The following is a 17,474-nucleotide window of genomic DNA, read 5'->3' on the forward strand; positions in this document are numbered from 1 at the left end:
TTCACGGATTTTTTTTAAACAAATCTATTAGGTTAAAAAGAAAACAGGTTTATATGTATATATTTATGATGAACAAGAGAAACGAAAAGAAGGGCGTGTTTGAGGTTCAAAAAAAAAAAATCCAAGCCGCAGTGATTAATCTTAATTTTAGACACTTACAGAACACTCTGTGTTCCTCCCCAATAAGAATGTGCGACATGCTGGGGTAGAAATTTCACGAAGAAAAGACAAAGGGAGACGGGCGTTTCCGTGTCTCAACGATATGGCAGGACCTCTAGTTAATTTATAAAGGGGGGGGGGGGGGGTTGTGAATGAACCCATTGCGTATAGGCGTAGAACGCAAAATGAGATCTTAGAGAGTTTGAGCAGCTCGTACGCTGCGGAAAGCGGGCCCAGCAGACGCGTGCCCAATCCATGCTGTGAAGTGACGGCACGAGCTCCCGTTCGAAAAGCGAAGCTCTGGCGTACGGTCTACTAAAAGTCCCTAAAGGGGTATTCACACGAGGGAGAAATCCCGGGGATTTCTCCCCGGCACGCGCGCATCACGAGATGAAAACGCGAGGCTTTTGCACATCGCAAAGCCTGACGTTTTCGTCGTGGAATCCGCGTGCCCGGGAGAAATCCCCGGGATTTCTCCCTCGTGTGAATACCCCTTATTGGGTAGTATTAGAACAACGCATCGCGGGGGAGCATGCTTCGAAACAGCGAGAGCTGTCCGCAGCAATAACTTCGAGAATCCACATGTCATGCATTCTGAGAGCAGTGTAATTAATTCTCCCTCTTCCAAAGGTGACGCCACCTGTTATAATTGAACATGAGAAGAGTAGTTGCCTTTCCAGCGCTTATAACTCAGGCGAACAAAGCCGAGTCGCTGGGCTATGCGCGGCGTCCGATATTTCGCAGAAGAGAGCCACTGCCGATGCTCTTAACTGGTCCCAAAGCGCATGTAGACAAACAGATGGCAGCCCACAGAAGGCCACCATTGAATGGTGTACAAAACGAGTCGTTTCAACATTCAAGATGCTGCGTCATCACGTCTGTTCTTATAAGCGCGACATTATTAAAATGATGAACGTTTTTGATGGACGATGCAAGATTATTATGCTCTCGGCGTCAACGTTTTTTGTGCCATTGTTATCGAGGCTAGCGTACCAGCGCCCCAACGCTGTCAAAGCTACGTGCGCGAGCGCGTGGCTTTGACAGCGCTGTGGAAACATACCCTAGCCCTGAGCTGACAACGTAGCCCAAAATCGTTGACGCCGAGTATAGTTACAAATGAAACAACAATTCGATTTCTTGGCACCTGGGTGGTTTGGAAGCTTATTTTTAAATCCGACAGTATATCTTCGTTAAGTGCTAGCCGAAATGGGTAAAATGCCGCACGGGGTGCCTCCGGCATGCTGAGTTGTGAAGCCGACTGCCACAGTGCGACGATAGCAAATGTGGCGGTCTATTCTAAACTCTGTTTTAACAGCCTAAGGTAACCGGGGCGCCCCACATGGCTTTTGTCCCACCCGGCTTCAATGCCGATCGGCCAGCTCCTGTTGCCACAATTTCATCATCGAAGCCGCTAAGGTGGGAGTCAGTGACAGCCTCTCTGCCTTTATTGAAACATCCCTCGTCGCTGACGACGAGCCAAACAGCCTGCAATGCTAGGGCCTATTGACGAAATCTGGGAACACTCTTGACAAGCGCTTACTAGATGTTTGGGCGTTCGGGCATGCGGCACAAAATGGCGCAGTGCTCTCCGCTAAAGTTACTGAGCCTAAAGTATCTTGATAATTTCCTTTACAAGTAGTGCAACCAACACACATGGCAAAAAACTCTTCGCGGACACAAAATGACATGCTCGAATTCATTCTGCTGCAGTGTGCCGGCATTCGCTTCCTAAAACCTGCACCGTCACGCAGTCGGCGCTCCACACAATAGTGGTAGTTAATTGTAAGGAGCAGCAAGTGCGCCTTTTATATACAAACTTTGAGCATTGGATGTCGTTCGTGAGTCACTAATGCCCGAGTCCCGCTAGAGCGACAAATAGAAACAAACGACAGCGACAAGCCTCAAACACATGCAGCATGCTCGCGATGGTACCGTTGGCAGGCGTTTAGTCGTTCGCTGCTCGTGAAGTAAGCACGAGTGATTGCAAGCCTACCAAAGAGACCATCGCGTGCATGATGCTATACTCTGTTTCACCTTGTGTTGTACCGCAGGAAAGGCTACAAGCGCGAGCTCCTTGCTCTATGGCACACCTCGGCGGCACAGGCTCTCGTGCATCAAGGGCAGCTGTCAATGTTACGAGCTCGCGCTTCTAGCCTTCGCTGCGGTACAACATAAGGTGAAACGGAGTATAGTGTTTGAGCAAAACCTCCTTTAGTCTACAAAGCCTGTCAAATCGCGAAAGACTCTGGTTTGAGGCTTATCGCTGTCGTTTGTTTCTGTTTGTCGCTCTAGTGGGACTCGGGCAAAAAATATTTTCACTATTTGTTTATAAAACAACAAAAAAAATGTCAGAAACCAAAATGGTATATAAATCACTACCTTTTCGCTGCTTGTTTGTAGCGTCATTGACCGTCGTTGCACACGCTCTGAACAAGCAGCAACAAAACGTCGTTCCTCGTTCAAGTTTAGATCGTGTTTTCGTGACAAGGTTCGCTGGTTTAAAAATAAAACGGGTCACTGCGATAGTTTCACGAACGTAAGGCATCGTGACTTTGCGCTGCGTTTATGGATATGTCGCTAACATCCCATTAATACTTTTAAGTAGAATAAAAATAACCAAGATCATATGCTGCATATCAGAGAGATGGGAAATTTCTACGAGCGTGTTGACGTACAGCCAGTAAAAATGTGAGGTGGCCCGGTTTAGTGCTAGCAGAAAAGAGTGGAATGCCGTACGCGGTGCCTCCGGCATGCTACGCTATGAAGCCGACTGCCACGTTGCGACAATAGGGAATTTGACAATCTATTTCAAGCTCTTTTTTGAACCTCTGAAAGTGTACCCAGGGGGAAGGCTTTCGTACCGCACCGGTCGGCAAAACCGCGGGGCCAGCGCATATGGCCGCACCAAGTACTTACTGAAGGAACAAAAGCTAAACACAAAAAGAGTACAGACAGACTTCCAGATTCGCAACATTTATAGGGAGCATTCACTGGACGCCATATTTGTGGGTGTTGTTTAGAGCGCATGCTCAGAACGAGCTCACATTAATAGCCTGCTAAGACCGGCACTTCTGATGGTGCGGAATGCACGTTGCAAAAGAAATGTAGAAGCTCGCCATCAGCACGCGCTCAGCATTCCCACACACAGCTATGGCCGCCAGTGAATACTCCCTATAACAATAAATACTCTCGTGAGCCTGGAAGCCTGCACATCTCTGTCGTCGTCCCCTTTTGTGATTAACTGAGAGATAATCGCTCTGATAATCAGTCGTAATCCAGATGGTTTGTTGATACATGCTTGTGATTAGGGAAAAAATAATATGAATTATATATAATATATAATAATAATAATAATATATATATATTAATTCTATATACCTAAAAAAATGAAACATGGTTTCCCTTCCCGTTACTTGGCAAAAAAGTGATTTCTTCATCTAGCTGAATCAATGCAAAGTGCAACGGCTGTCCTTTCTCGTTCTGCTAAAAAGAAACGCCTCTTAGGCAGGCCGTTTTCGAGAACACCGCAATTAAGTACTTCGAGATCAGAACCGTTTTCCCACTTCGCAGCACCTCACCTAAAAAAAAAAATAAAAAGAACACTGTTGAATCACGTTTGGCACTCATGCTTGTGACCATCCTTAGTTTAAAGTCACTGGATCCTAAGGAAAGTAGCGCCAAGCTGCCCGTATGGTCCTAATTTCGGTCCGTGTAATGAGCAATTTCTCCTTGACCCCTCCGTTATTGGTGAGCCGATCTAAATTTGCTGGTGACGGGCAGCTTTTTGAAGACGTTTCTCGTATACTGAGATTTGGCTATTCCCCCATGGGCGAAACAAGCCTACATCTTCGTTCCACCACCACAGGCTGTGTCGGTGCTTGGAGGCAGTGAAAAATAAGTTTACTGTTTTTAATACGCGAGAAGAACAACATATTTGTAAGAGATCCGTGGAGGTGGCCATGATTAATATGCCGATTGCACACACAGTGCCAAAGACGCTTATAGTGGCGAGGAACGCTTCCAGTACGATGATGCTCCATGATGATCTTGGCGCGACTGGTTAGAACGATCATCTGCAAGCTTCGAAGATTTGGATGGACCGAGAGGGCGATTTCGATGGCAACGTAGACAAATTAATCAATCGTCTTGCGAGGTTTTGGTCGTCTGTATGTTAGTCTCTGTTTGTGTTCGGTTCGCAGGCAGGGAAGGCAATGGCGGTACTTTCCCAGGATCCAGTGATCCTACCTTAGATGAGCTTTCGAACGAATCGTTATTAGGCTCCCGCTATACTCGTCCGCGCGGATGCCGCGAGGTTCGCGATCTGTTTTCGCTTTGGTTATACCTTGCAACTATAAACCGCAGCTCTTAAGACGACAATGGCGCTGTCAAAAGCACCTGCTTGCGCCTCTTTATCTTTACATATTGATTCCCAGCAAACACCGTAAATTCTCGAGACCAGATGAATAGGCACACGCAGAAGCACGCACCGACTCGCACGCGACCAAGCCGTCGATAATAATCCAGGACGCCGCGATAAGTTGAACTTTGCCACAGCAATCACTAGCGCTGCTGCAGAGCCGGACGATCGCGGAAGTGTTCTTTTTTTATTATTTCTTTTGTTATCTGTATTATATTTGCTATTATTATTATTTATTATTAATATTACTGAATTTCTACGAAAAAAAATAACACGATTAATACATAAAAAATTATAAGCAAAATAGCGATTTAAAATAAGACACTTCAACGGATTCGACATTCTTCTCTTTTTTTTTTTTTTTTCTTCTTCTTCTTTTCCGCTTTAACGCGTTAAAAGAACCAATTGCGACGAACTGCGTCTTCCGGGAATCGCGGTCCTAACGGAAATGAGCCAGGAATTTTCCGCCGAGGCCATTTAATCCGAACTGCGTCGCTCGCCTGTCTCAGGTGGGAACTCTCGAAGGGAGGATCGCCCAGCAAATCACAGGGGTTGGTGCAGAGTTCAAGTCGCCACGAAGCAGCCAAACGAAAATGAACGACCCCAGGAGAGCACCACATTTTTCAAGCACAATAGAAACTGTGGGACCAAGTTAGCTTTCCTTCGATTTCCACAGACTTTGCACCTGGATTCGTTGAGACGCGAGGTCGACTGCTATTCAATTTCGAAGATCACGCTCTATAGCATTGCCTACGCAAAAAATAACAACAAGAGGACGGAAATCTAACCACGTAACCGCCGGCGAAAGAAACCGAGGCGATCCCGCGAGTTTCTGAGATGGTCTCGACTAAAGAAGTTTGATGGAGAGCTGGTGTTCTCCGACAAAGCAAAATCAGCTTGCCGGTGATCCAAGCACTCTTCCTCATTAGCGCTCCTTCACAAACGTGTGTGTGTTTGTGTTTGTGTATGTGTGTGTGTGTGTTTGCGCTCGTGTTTGCGCGCGCGCGTGTGTGCGTGTGAGTGTGTGTGTGCGCGTGCGTGTGCTTGTGCTTGTGACCAGCTGATCACACTCCAGTGTAAAAACGGTCACTAATGTGGAATTCCTGTGTTGCATTTGGAGCGATCTAAAAGCGCACGTGTGTGTGTGTGTGTGTGTGTGTGTGTGTGTGTGTGTGTGTGTGTGTGTGTGTGTGTGTGTGTGTGTGTGTGTGTGTGTGCGTGTGCGTGCGTGTGCGTGTGCGTGTGCGTGCGTGTGCGTGCGTGTGCGTGTGCTTGTAGCCAGCTGATGACACTCCAGTGTAAAAACTGTCACTAATGTGAAATTCCTGTGGTGCATTTCGAGCGATCTACAAGCACTCCATGCTCGCGCCTTTAGTGCGTTTGATGCGAGAGCGGGTTTGATGCGAGCGCGCGCTCGAACTCCCAAGAAGATTTGAACAACCGAAGTGCTTCAAAACCGCTCCAAATCCACGAAGGTAAATAACATGTCATACCTGACATATCACCGAAAAGTGTGTCTAGTCTGTGAGTCGAGTGGGACAATCCCATACGTAATCAGCTCTACTTCCGGATAACTTTCTGTGGCAGTCGAAGCTATGGGCGCAAGTGCTCTTGAGCATCTTAAGCGCTCATCAAAGCTGTGCTTGCGCACTCCACTTCTTTCGAAATGCCACAGAAAGTTATCTGCGGCTAGAGTAGTGCCGATGTCCGGGAAGACGCGAAATTTCGACCGTTAGCGTGTAACTTATAGCTGCGCCATCGCCACTGGAGCCCCAAACCCCAACCTCCATTTAAACTTTCGAAAGTGCGCGAATAACGAACCCCAGTTTTTATTTGTATGTGAAATGAGCTTCAAGGATGAAGTTTTTAAGATGTGGAATCAGCATCAGGCAGACTACTGAACTTCGTTTATCTAGTGTAACTGAGATTCAGGTTGAGTTTTATATAAAAGAAAAGGCCAATATTATGGTAAGGTACCTAAGCCAAAATGCCCTATTATATTTATGTCCCTTCATTTAATAAACAAAGAAGCAGGAACAGAAGAAGAATAAAAATCCGCAGTTCTTTCTGTGACTGGTTACTCCGTGGGGGAAAAGAGAGGAAAATGCAGACTTGGAGGGAAAAGGAGCTGACGAAACCAACGTCGCACCGCCTCGGAAAGACGTTCGCCCAGTGCGGGACAGTCGCGCGATGGTCCGGGCTCGCGTCAAGGGGCCCTCGTCCCTCAAACTGAGCGCGACAGAAGACCTTCCGGCCATCTGCCCAAAACGTGCATCCATCACCTCATCCATCACAGGCATTGCAGCGAGAGGAAGTGCTGGATACGGCCAACGCGCGACATTGTGGGCTGTGCTCGCCACCCTGAAGCCGAGCTCGAGCGAGCCTCTCGGAGTCAGGGCCCCGAGGCACGGCCCTAGTCGGGACAGCCCGCGGAGTCGGTCGTCCACTCACCGAGCAAGCGACCGGTGTCCGAAGGAGCCCGGCGTGCCCGAGCCTTGGTCCAGTTATCCGGGGGGTCCCGGCCAGTCAGCGCGCCATCCATGGACCAGGCGGCGGCAACGGGCCCCTCCGCTAGTCCATGCTGCCTGAGCCGCCGTTGACAGCGCGGTGTTGGCTGGTAGGGCGGTGCGTACCCGGGCGCGGCTAGCTGCGAGCGAGCTCCGACCTCCGAGGGCGCGACGCCGGATTCAAAATCCGAGCGAGCCGGCGCTACGTTCAGGTCTGCGCTGGTGGCGGCGCACCGTGCGCCGCTACCCGGCACGCAGCGCCGCCGCTCCGCGGGCCTCGACGCCAGGAGCCGCCAGCGCACACGCGCTCGGGGCGGTACGCGCGGCCTGCGTCGGACAGCGGGCGCTCTCTCTCTCTTCCAGGAGACCCACTGACGACACGGGCCACCCTGGAAAGTGAAGGACAAGCCAGGCAGGACGAGTTTGGAGATACTTTGAATAATTAGGTTTAGAAAACGTGTACCTTGCTTGAAGGACATTCTCTGATTATGTACCTGTTGTATTTTTTTTTTTCTGGTACCTTCCGAAGAAAGAACAACTCCCGACTTCGAAGTACATTCCCGAAATTCGGTTTTGTTAAATTGGTATCACGAAACTACGCTTTGTCTTCTTTAAAGCAATACTGGGAGGGATATCATACTCTCACCAGAAACGTGACCAGACGACGCATTGATCATCTGCTCATTTCTCTGAGTGAAGTAATGGTGGCTATCAGACCGATACAAATAAGTGCCTCATAAGTTGATTCTGGTAAATAATTCGACAGCGACTACTGTGTGGCCTCTTGACTTTATTCAATATTCGCCGCCGTTTCCGAAAATAATTTATTCACCCCTGATTACCCTAGGGCAATGCATACCAATTTAAAAAATACAGAATAAAGGGCACCACGATAGATTGTGTTAAAAGTACTTGTACTTTAAAATGCATTGTATTTATAGTACTTTTGTCAAGATATGTACTTTGCGCCCGATGTACTTACTACTTTATTTGAAGTAAATAACTTCTCATTTACTTTGTACTTTCCTGCAAGTAATTTTCAGGTGCACTTTACTTAACACTGGGATGGAGAAATGACGTTCAACGACAGGACGCTCTTCCAGTCGCTTATAGCTTCCTAGCAAAGCGACGATCGTCTTTCTGAAGTTGTCCCAGAGATCACTGTTCCGAAATGCCTGTTCGCCGGCACAAATGGACCGTGTGCCAACCACAAGGGAGCTTCGAAAGTGGTCCCGTCAGCGAGCGCCAGCTTTACCAGAGGTGGCGCTGGCCATCGCCAATGACGGGACGCGCAGGAGTACAACTGAAGCACGTCTTTGTCGTTCTAACCGCCTTAATGAGGTAGCCATTGCATGGACATGAAAATCGGCTGCAAACATTAACATTCACTCGCGAAAGGTGGGCAAGCGAAGTCACCACGAACCGTTTGTCATGACATTTTCTGCGTCTGCCCAACTTGCTTAGTGTTTTATTCTAGAAGTTTCACATACGACCTTAGCACTTATTGCCATCCATCAAACGATTTTTTATTCGACATGTTCCACTGCAGCTATTTGTCATGGGTAATTTTAATTTTGAAAGCGGGAATAACGAACAGTTATTGAGTAAATAGATATTCGTTAAGAACAATAAACACACTGGACGTAGGTAGAAACATCATTGCATGAAATAGTATAGAAATCGTACGTATTCCTTAACAGGGAAACGCTCTGTGCGGGAACTATAGCGGGCGCTTGGAAAAACGCGCGTAGCGCCGCTAGCGGAGGAGCTGGCGTTCGACAGTGAGGCGCGCTCAGCAGCGGCGCCTTTTGGCGTGCGAAGCTGTGGCGGCGGAAGCGCGCACGGACGGAGCTTTTGCTTTTTGAGCCGATATAAGTTGAGGGTGACGTTGCATGAGTGCTGGGAGAGATTTAAGAAGGGCATTTAGCTGTTCTCCCCTGCTTATATATTGAGTTTGAGTCGTTATTAGGGGTAATTTCTTTAGTTGTGGTCGAAAAAGGGGTTTGAGCAATTTTCCGAAAAGCAAGACGGCCGCCACCATAATTGCTCTCAGTGGGAAATTTGTTTCGCTCGTCGCTGTAAACGTAGGACTGCTGGAACGACGATATTTGGAGGCGAGTGAGATGTTCACTAAGCACTTGCACTAAGTGGGCCAAGTTTTATTAAGACAGCAGGTGTGAAAGTTATGGTTCTAACGAATAAAGGAATCAAGCTGTCAGGAATATCCAATATTGGATCCAAAATGTTGTTATAACCGGGCTGTGCGAAGTGCAGATTTGGACACACAGGTTCTTGGACATGAGCGTAAACTTGACACAACAGTTATAATACCAAAAATATGTGGCATAGGGAAACCAGGTGGAAATTTGGTTTGGGCGGCGTAACTGAATGGGGAAACGGTTTTGACCGTGAAAAGGCTGTGAAGAGAATACCACTTGTCGTGGGAGATGGAGACTTTACAGCTAGGAAGAGACTAGAGCACTGTACTTCCAATCGAAATAACCTTACGAAAGGTGGCTTCAAAGCCGAGAAAACCAAAATGCCGGCCGACACACGGTTTGGCCGTCAAAGGCTTTTGCGGTCAGCTTTTGTGTAGTAATCTGGTGGTGCGAGGTGCTGATTTTCGGCTCACAGGTACTTGGACAACCGTAACTTGACAAAACACTTATTATAACTAAAAGAGGTGGCATAGTTTAACCAGGTGGAAATATTTTTGGGCGGCGTAACTAAAAGGGAACCGGTCTTGACGGTCAAAGGCTGTCAAGAGAATAAAACTCATCACGGCCGGGAGGTGCACACTTTACAGGTAGGAAGGGACCAGTGGACGGTACTTCCAGTTCGAACAACTTTGCGATAGGCAGCTCTAAAGTCGAGAAAAAAAAATTGTTGTCTACAAGACTCGGGGTGTCAGCGTTTCCACGTACAAAAGGAGGCTGATCGAAAAAGAAAGCACACCACATAAACTTCCATACTCAAACATCGATTGTCCATTGATTCCAAGTTTCATTGTAGTTTTCCTTAGATTCATATTTGTCACTTTATGTACCGTCCGAATCTTCCTTCATGAAGTATGGACTGCGTGCCATACTGGTCCGGAAATATCATCGACACGTACGATGGGGACGAAACTTCCTTGGAGGGCATTCCCTCAACGAAATTCGCACTGCATACCCCCGAGTGTGCGATGGCATTTCAGTTCGAGCTGAGATATGTAGGCGTTACTGGTACGAAAACAAACGCAGAGCGCAAAGCGGAAGTGTAGAAAATGTCAGCCGTGCCGACACAGTGGCAGACATGATCGGGAAACCAAATTTCTCTCGTCGTACGGCACGGGTCCATCGTTGTCGCTGTCCCACAAAGCATCGGCGAGGTCAAAAACTGTGAAACTTCGTCCCCACGAGAAACGACGCATAACTATTGGAGCACTTAACGACGCAGCAGTTCATGCTGTCAACCCAGCGTAACCGCACCGCTCCGACCTCAATGTGTACCAATGTAAGCGGCGTTGTTTCGTTTCGCTGGGGCTCTCCCTGCCTACCTTCGGTAACGGCCACGCGGCGGCGCGCCGGTCGCGTCGCACGGAGTGTATGGCTTGATTGTATAATATCGTGCTAAATATTTTTTTTTTAACGTGAAAAGCGTTTGTGTAATCTTGGACCCGTATTATGACGTCTTTAGTGTATATTGCTCAGCACTCAATATACTCGCTTTTGAGTGCATAAGTTATTGAATATAAATCCACCATAATGTAAATAGTGTAATTTTATACTTTGAAGTGTGTCTCAGGGTGTTCTGTGCGACGCTGGGTTTCTCTAAGAAAATTTAACTCTCAATTAAATTAACACTAATTATTCCCAAGCGTAAAAGAGTAGCTGGCACCACTAAAGTGGCGGCCGATGTCTCCTCTTTATTTATTTTTTTCCTGTTATTCAAACTGCAAAAAAAAAAAGTCTTTTTTTTATGATAATATTAAGCGACGTAAAGGCTGAACTCCATGGAGCGAATATGCGACGAAGGACCGACGAACTTCGCCTGGCGGCGCGCAACAACAGCCTTCTGGCGCCACGCAGGGAGCGAACGCCGCCGGGTGAAATTCGTCTCCCTTTAACGTTATGTCCTGTGCTAAAATTCTTCGTCGTTCAAGATACCGTACTCCAGAGACGCCAAGAAGAAGAAAGATTCGAATATCAGCTTTGAACTTCCACAAAATAGATATTCTAAACTAAGCCTTCCAGTTTCAAGATTCGATCAATAGTTTCCCCCTAATCGGTCTGCCTAATGAATACGACGTGCCGAATCGAAGGGAGAAAGAAAAACAATCGAACAGGTTCCGAAAAGGCGGCATAACTAATCACTTATCTCACGCGGGTCCCGAGTCATTAGTCTAGCGCGGATTTATCTCCCAAGCTTATTTCCCAAATCAACTCTACGACAATCGTTGCTAACAAAGAGCGTTGAATATGACAAAAACTAAACAAGAGCGGTAACTGAAAACCATTAATATCCTAGGGGTCAACTTGGATCGCTAGCCGATTCAATAAATATTGTGCAGCCCGTGCCAATTAATCTAACTGCTTCGTAATTAAATTTACCTCCCTAGCCCGTGTTTGCCAAAATATGAGAAACACGGGGTCGATCGGTGTCTTTGATAAAAGGGGCGTAACCTCTCATTAGCGTCACAGTGGGTTGAGCGCGGTTACAGGGAAATACGAGGATAAATTACACGTTTTTACCCTGAGACGAAAGCATAAAAGGACCTTCGTGAAGCAAGACGGAGGATGTAGAGCAGATATCGGATCGCGGAACCAATGACTCCTCGAGAACGGCAGAGCACGAGGAAAATTACGTTGGTTCTCTTGTCGACTGATACCGGTTATTGTTAGTGGTGCTGCAGACGTTTCTTGACCTCACAAAAATCGGACGAGTCATACCCCTGCCATGCGGTTAGATTCAATGTCAGTTCTATCGAATGACATTTCCCGATTGTCCAATCAGCGCGCGTTACTCCTGGCGTATCGCAGTGCACGCGGGACGCTCGTAGTCAGAATCGCGACCTGATTCGTCAGTCTCTTCAAGAGGCAATGCAAAAATCTATGTACTTTCAGTAAATACCGCTTAGAATTAATCCTTGGCATTTATAACATATGAAACACCTGTTAGCATTTTGTTTGTTTGTTTTCCACGCAATGGGCAGTCGCTGAAAAAAAGTCGTGATAAACGAGCAGAGTTCACCCCCTCAACTTTCAGCAAGAAGAAACGGCAACGCGATCTGGTGTCGATTACATTCCACCAATGTTTATCTTAACCACGCGCTGGGGTTGGCATAGGACAGGGCAAGCGCTGAGTTGCGCTGCAATTGGGCACGAGCCACTGCCCGAATGCACGTCGAGGCATTGAATGTCTCGAGCCCCAATTGAATGCTCACGCAGTTCCGCTGTCCACTGTATGAGGACTACGGGGATGTCAAAGTTTGACGACGAAATCCTGGCGATCGCATTGTTGACAACGCCGATATTACGATCCCCACAACTTCGTTATCAAGTTATGCGAAGGGGGGGGGGGGGGGGGGGGGAGCGAAAGAAAACGTCCGCTTTTAACTCTGAAATTGTGAGGCTACAAAGAAGCTTCTTGATCAGTGGTGTTGCGTACAAGCATATTTGGGTGGCACTAGTTTGAGCAGGCTTGTATAAATTGAGAAACATTCCTACCCAATATTGTTAGACGGCCTTTTTAAACGGACGGTGCAACGATATTCAGTTGCATAAGGGTTGATAACTGGGCTAGTTGGTAGTCAGACATTTGAACGGTATTAGCGCACACGTATGAGGAAGAGAAGCGTTCTTTTCTGTCTCTTCTCTATTCCTCATATGTGTGCGCTAATACTGTTCAAATTCAGTTGCATGTTGTTGTTTGTTTCCCACTTTACACGAGCTTACTGACACTAGTGGAAAAGAAGCACACACTCGCACGCAACGCCACTGACCACGCAACTTCTTTGTTGCGGTGTGATTTCAAGGATAAAAGCGAGGTGAAATAGAGTATAGCCTGGGGTCTTGAACGTACACCGCGCAGTAGTGATACACGACCGTACGCCGGTGCGATGCTCATCCAGTTCGAAAGGGGCACGGGTGGGGATTGAACCCAGGATCCCTGGGTTCTGGAACGCGAAATTTCGCTCCACGTGCTCCGACCTAGGGCCCTAATCAGGACCACTTCAGTACCCTAATCAAAAAGAGTCGGCGAGGAATCCGACGGCCGTGATTGGCCAACGCCGCACTTGACCTTGGCGCGGGGCAATCATAGCCGACGGATTTCTGGCCGAATTTTTCGCCGTGTCCAAATTAGTGCCCATGGTGTGCGCTGGCCCACTCGGCCACCGATCCCCCATAGAGATCAGTGGCTTCACTATAGTTTTCCCAACGTAACGCGGCATGCTTGCTTTTCTCGCTTGCAGCACCCATGCGGCTAATAAGCAAAATAGTTAGAAGCGAAAAATTAAAAAAAAAGGTAAAACGTTTGCGCTGAACAAACACATCTGTTGCCTCTAGTACAAATAGTAGGTAAGGTAAAACGAAACGAACCTGTGTTCTTAAATGAATACATGTTTGGCTTGTTTCAAGTGAAAACAAGACTCGCTTAAATCCTTTTGCACGAAAGAGGACTATGAAATTAATACTTGAAACGACGGGGAACACTTGAGCAATGGAGGCCGGTAGCATGGAATGACTAACAGGGAGGTATTTGACACAAAAACCTGATTCATACTAGGAAGTTTTAAAATAGGGAACCTCAACGGTTATGGTTCCTCTAAGAAATAGGGGTTCACCACAGCGTGCATGTGCCGAACCCAAACCATGTTTTGGGTTGGCGTTCGCCCCTAACGAGAACCTAGACTATCGACAGAATTCATGAACACTACTCGACTCGGTAGTCCACTCAAACTCCACTTGAGGACTTTTTGGCGCTTCACTGCTCGAGCTCGATTCGAAACTCCATTCGACTGAGGAAATACTCAACAATTTTCTATGAAATCTCAAAGATAGCGTTGGAGTCACCTCGAGAACTTCCTGGAGACCCGAGTTGGTTTTTGGGTGTCATAGCGGTCGACACATCGTTCACCGAGTTCGTGAAATTTGTCCTCAGAACCGACAAACTCCTGCAGCACACGAACATGAAAGCCTTAGAGTGTCACAGCGTTGTTTCGGGAACCGGCTGAACGCGATGGAGGTGTTCCACGACTGTGAATTTCTTGCACGCAATTGCTTTACGAAAACGACGATGGTCAGCCTCCTGAAGTCCCTGACGCTGAAGCATGTGCGAGAACAGTCGTGGTCGGCCGGTTCCTCCAATGCTCCAGCTCTTCATTGCGCTGCAGTTTATTTATTTATTTATTCATTCATTCCCTCAGGGCCCGAAGGCATTATAGAGGGGAGTGGACACACACATCTATTTGCACACAAAGACAAACAGTAATTAGGCAGGTAAGCATAAAAATCCAGAAACAGAACATTGTTAAAACAAAACACTGTCAGCCAAAATCCAAAAAATATTCGCAAAGTGCAGCTTTGAATCCGGCACTCTCGGCTATGCTGGCAACAGGTGCGGGAAGGCGATTCCAGTCCAGTGATGTCATGGGTATAAAAGACTGATGAAAGCTTGAGGTGCGACACTGAGGGATGCCAACTTTATTTTGATGGTCGAGACGTGATGAGACGTATGATGGTTGTGTTAACAGATGCTGACGAAGATTTGCATTGTGGTGGTAAATTTTATGAAATAAACATAGAGGAGATATTTTTCTACGTAGGGAGAGGTCAGACAAGCTTAGGGTAGTTTTTATTGCTGTTACGCTAGATGTGCGATGATAGTTTTTCAGTATAAAACGAACAGAACCGTTTTGAGCAGCTTCTAATGATAATGCAAGCGTTACACCGGGGTCCCAGATAGCGGAAGAATACTCAAGTTTTCTGCGGACCAATTATTTGTAAAGAAGTAGTTTTAAGGACAGTGGGGGCAATAGAGAAGTTCCTTTTTAGATAGCCCAACATGCGGTTAGCGTTTTTAATTATATACTCAATATGAATGTTCTATGAGAGGTTGTTAGTGATATGAACACCAAGATATTTAAATGTGGATACGGATTCCAGCTCAACATTTCTTATATGGTACGAGGGACAGGTGTTATTTTGACGTGATACTCTCATGGATTTCCACTTGCTAATATTGAGTTCCATTTGCCATTTATCACACCAACGAGGAATACTGTCAAGGTCAGACTGGAGTGCAAGAACGTCAAAATCGTTAGTTACTTCAGAATAGACGACACAATCGTCTGCGAAGAGACCAACTGAGGATGAGATATGCGAAGGAAGGTCATTAATATATATTAAAAACAAAAGAGGGCCGAGTACTGAACCCTGGGGGACACCAGAAGTCACAGGAGAGGGGTGCGAGTTAATGCCATGAACATGAACAATTGAGAACGGTTAGTTAAAAAGGCGTTGATCCAAGTCAAAACATGAGAGTCAATGTTCAGTTTACTGAGTTTATACAACCTTGTCAAATGCCTTAGAGAGATCTAAAAAAATGCAGTCAACCTGAGATGAACGATCGAGGCAAGCGTGAAGGTCCCACTGAATGTGGCAGTTTAGGTACTTTTTGGCAGGCCATTACTCATCTCCTTTTAAATACTGTTTTGTGGGATTGATGTCATTCGAAAGGCAATGCAATCCTCTTTCATTTGATATTATGTATGTGTTGGTTTTTACTGTTCATGCGCATTTGTAGCGTTGCGAATATGATGGCGCGGACCCTCACTTGCTCCGCTAGTTCATGTTTTATGAACGATCCATTAAAGATAGCACGGTTCCAATATAGCAGTTTTGTTAAGATGATGTCGGAGCAGAATCTAACGATCCACTTTTTTGATATTTGCACTACTTTGTTTTTTTCATCCCTCCAAATATTGCCCTAAAATTGACATTTTTCAGCACAAATATGTTTTTAATGACAAGCGCTAGGGCAATGAAATTAGCTACAGATGTAGTCCTTATAATCGGTAATATGCAGAAAAAAATTTAATGTTGTGTAAAATTTTTTTGTTTAGATATTTTATATAAAACGTAGCACTTTTTTGTGCTTCGAGACATGGTAGTTCAAATGCCGCTGAAGAAATAATTAAACTATGATAAAATCTTTTATAACATTTAGAGCTACAATGGTTGCCCAAGAGGTGGACGATGGCTTTTTTTCACTTTCAAAGTCATAACGCTCCAAGAGTCCTTCAAACTTACCTGTTTTTGACGCATATCTGTTTTGGATATCAAACAGATTTATTGGCATTTAATAACATTTATTGTTTGGAATAGATATACATTGCGATGTATTAAATTTTCACAATGATCTTGCTTCGGTTTCTTAATAGGTGTAGAGCTTAACTAATTTTAAAACCAATTAAAAACTGTTGGGTGTTTTGTTGCGCTACCTGGCGGATGGCAGACAAACTGCTGATTTCTAGTGTTCAAAAAATTTCCGAGGGCGGCGTTGGCATCTGTATCATCATCAATCTCCGTGTCTTTTTACCTTCACATTTAAAAAATATATTGGAAGATTTACTATCGATAAATGAATGGTTTAAGTATTGGGTCAGGCTAATAAATCTAAGACAAATAATTACACAAGCGTAGCGTGATATAATGCGCTCATTATTCGATATGATTGAAATCAATAAACAATAAAGACGAAGAGGAAAATAATACACCCGAGTTCACTTTATGCCTAGAGTCACTTGATGAGCTTTAAAGTATCGACACTCAGTTCCCCAAAATTGGTTTGGGCGCCGCCATTTTGGGTCTTGCTCAGAGCAAACGCAACTGCCGATCATCATGATCCAAAAGTACGACTTCCTCAGCATTAGATGCGGTGCTAGGAAGCTGATGCAATATTGAAATCAGGGTGTCGAACCGGAACCGAACCGAACCGAAAACCGGAACAGAACCGTTATTTTTAGCCGAACCGGAACTGAACCGAACCGAAATCTTCGCCGCCATCTTGGAACTGAACCGGAACTGAACCGAAAAAAAAAATATTACGGTAACCGGTTCAAAACGGTTCGCGGTATTTTTTTTTTTTTTTTTTTTTTTTAGTATTACAAATTTATTATTTGGGAATAAAAAAAGTGGCAGCTGTATTTCTATAATGATCAAATCGTCATATACAGAATTGCAATGTATAATAAATCCTGGTTTTCTGCGGCGCTTTCTTATTCGCACTGTGATTAGCCATGTGTCACATCGTCACGTGACGTCATGATGTCAAGACATGCTGTCAAGTAATGTCACATCACGTGACCCCGTCACGTCACGTAACTCACCGCGTAGATTCAAATTAAG

General features: G+C 46.0%; 1 protein-coding gene across 1 annotated transcript in view; it reads right to left on the minus strand.

The window, feature by feature from the left end:
• LOC8033259 overlaps positions 1–7,307 on the minus strand; it is a 958,536-nt gene extending 951,229 nt beyond the window's left edge. The window contains exon 1 of the mRNA XM_042287366.1: positions 7,028–7,307. The gene's annotated coding sequence lies outside the window, so the exon portion shown is untranslated. The remainder of the gene's footprint in view (positions 1–7,027) is intronic.
• Between the last annotated feature and the right edge of the window lie 10,167 nt (positions 7,308–17,474).

The sequence above is a fragment of the Ixodes scapularis genome, unplaced genomic scaffold (genome assembly GCF_016920785.2).
Source record: "Ixodes scapularis isolate PalLabHiFi unplaced genomic scaffold, ASM1692078v2 PGA_scaffold9__187_contigs__length_104089568, whole genome shotgun sequence".
NCBI lineage: Eukaryota > Metazoa > Arthropoda > Arachnida > Ixodida > Ixodidae > Ixodes > Ixodes scapularis.